The sequence below is a fragment of the Ambystoma mexicanum genome, chromosome 10 (assembly GCF_040938575.1).
Source record: "Ambystoma mexicanum isolate Mex_15411 chromosome 10, UKY_AmexF1_1, whole genome shotgun sequence".
Classification (NCBI taxonomy): domain Eukaryota; kingdom Metazoa; phylum Chordata; class Amphibia; order Caudata; family Ambystomatidae; genus Ambystoma; species Ambystoma mexicanum.
In genome coordinates this window covers 66,446,782-66,449,342 of record NC_090932.1, presented here as the reverse complement: position 1 = coordinate 66,449,342, position 2,561 = coordinate 66,446,782, and positions in this window count along the sequence as shown.

Here is a 2,561-nt window from a genome sequence, read left to right as displayed (position 1 = left end):
ATGGTTTGCGTCCAGTTTGAAAAATGTACAAAGTACATACAAGTCACAAAATATCCACTTTAATTGAGATATTCTCGCTTCCTTAAAGATTATTATATATGTGAATACAAATGAAAATCATTTTTGTGACAATTGGCCATACATTTGATATTTTGCTTTAGTGAGCAGAGATTACCTACATCGCATATAGTACCTCCCCATTAACTATGTTTCAGTACTTGTCTCTTTAAATGTACCTGAATTAATTTTCATTGGTATGATCTTGAGATTGATTTCCTATATCTGGCATGCATACTGTTCCATTCTCAAATACACAGACAGTAATCATCCAATTATCTGTCACTGTGGACTTGTTAAGTTCCCTTGATGTGTTAGCTATCACTTTTTAAAGTGCACCTATTTTTCCTTGTCTATTACAAACTTTAAAAAAGTAAGTGGATAATGTATAAAGTGATCACTGTGGTTATAATGGCCTATTGGCCCATTCATTTTATTTGTGTTTCTGGAGTATGGTTAGCATTATAAAACATGCAATGAACACTGCAGTTAATCATTAATAATGTTGTCATCATTAACCTGATGTCCCTCTCATTTCAGTGCCCAATGTGACCAACCATCTGATTGTCAGTGATGTCTCCATCGATTTCGTTTCTTTGAGCTGGCTCGCTCCTACTGGCAATAGAAGTTCTTATTTGATACAAGTGTTAGGGAACCCTAGCCGAAATGTGACAGTGTTCTCTGAAGTTGCATCCATAAATAACCTAATTCCCGGAAATCTGTACACGTTTTTAGTGTCTGCTGTAGCTGGAGATGGTTCCTCAGGAAATGCCACTTCAATATCTAAGTGGACAGGTCAGTTTTGATATTGAGAGTTAATATCTATATACATATTGCATTACGTTGCACATGAGTTGGGTATATATAGACTGACAAAATTATTTGTGTCATAACCTGCTTGATATGAAAGATGCGGGGAGTAGAAATACAGTCTACAAAGCTGCCTATCATGCTGTCAATAACCCTGTATGTACACTGTCTTTAATGTCTTAACTTGATAAATGTTAGGTGGAAATGTGAGCTTCTGTCCCTGAAAATCTTTAGTTGAATTGCATTATTAGGGCAATGCTTACAATCGGAGAACACACTGCACAGCAAACTTTAGTATTCTTTTAAACAACAGCTAAAGAAGAATTATATGTTTATAGTCTGATGTGAATAGATTTGAGCATTCAGATATTGTTGATTGTCTTGTCTCCTAAATTGTAACTGTTTATAATAAATACAATACAGGAAGATATACAGTAGAAAAAAACATTGCCTCTCAAATATATTCTTAATTAGTGATGCACACCGGGCACAAATTGTGTAATTTCCAACCTGGCTTCAGTCTTTAAATAGGGGACACTCTATATTAATCTTAGAAAAATCTAGCACATTTGCAAGCACCAACATGTATGGATTATACTCCAGTGTGTAGTTTTCCAGATTGATCACATTTATAGATTCCAAGTATTAAACATTAGAGAGAAAGTGAGTCCAATTCATTTTGTAGTCATTCATTCTACAAAATGCATATAAAATAATGGAAAATGAAGAATATTTTACATTCTTAGAGAAAGAGAGTTGGAAAGGACCCTGTGGAAGTCAGTGTCCAATCCTTTCTGATAGGTGCATGTTATTTTTTTAAAAGATGTTCCATGGGATACATCTATCTTCAAGTCAGACATTAATGGACACGCTAATATACACAGAATTGTCTCAGAGACCAAATCGGACAAAATCGCTTTTAGAGACATACGTTTCTAGAGACGTTTGGAACAATTGGGGGCTGGTCAAGCTTAGTCATGTTTTTTTCGAGGTAAAGAAATATTCTTTAAATAAAATAAATCAGTGCAGGAAGTTATGTAAGGTTGCTGGAAAGGAACTTCATAATTAATGCTGAATGAGAGTAGTTAGCAATATTCAATAGAAATTGTAAATATTACAAATCAAACACGGGAGATTAAACACTATCATTAGAAATCTGAATAGCTTAAAGTGTAGCTACAGTAATCTTTGTTGAATATACAAAGGTTTGATTCTCGGAGTGAAGAACTCAACTTTCGATCCTTCGGATATTGATCAAATAAGCATAGTTAAAGTGGTTGTTTAGGCATTTCATAGAAAACATGCAGAATCAATCACTTGTCAGGCACGTTCTGCGCTGCAAGTCAAAAGTATGATATTGAAAAAGCCACTATAATTGAGGTTTCTGATTATATAAAGTAATGATTTCAAGGCAGATATCTACCACTGAAAGCTTGAAAGGGCTGGGGCTCTCAGATACAAATGAAGTGTGAGGGTGATTCTGCATTTCATCCTATTGAACATGTGTCCTTGAAGTATGATACTGCCATTTTAGCCCTGCACTTGGGAAACATATCACAATATCTGTGTTGTACATTTTGGTTTTTACGGACATACATTTTTGTTAACTGAAAGCAAAAACATAATTTTGCTTTTAGTTTGAAAATAACTGCCACCTGCAAGCCATTATTCTTGAGAAATTACACTTTTCTTTC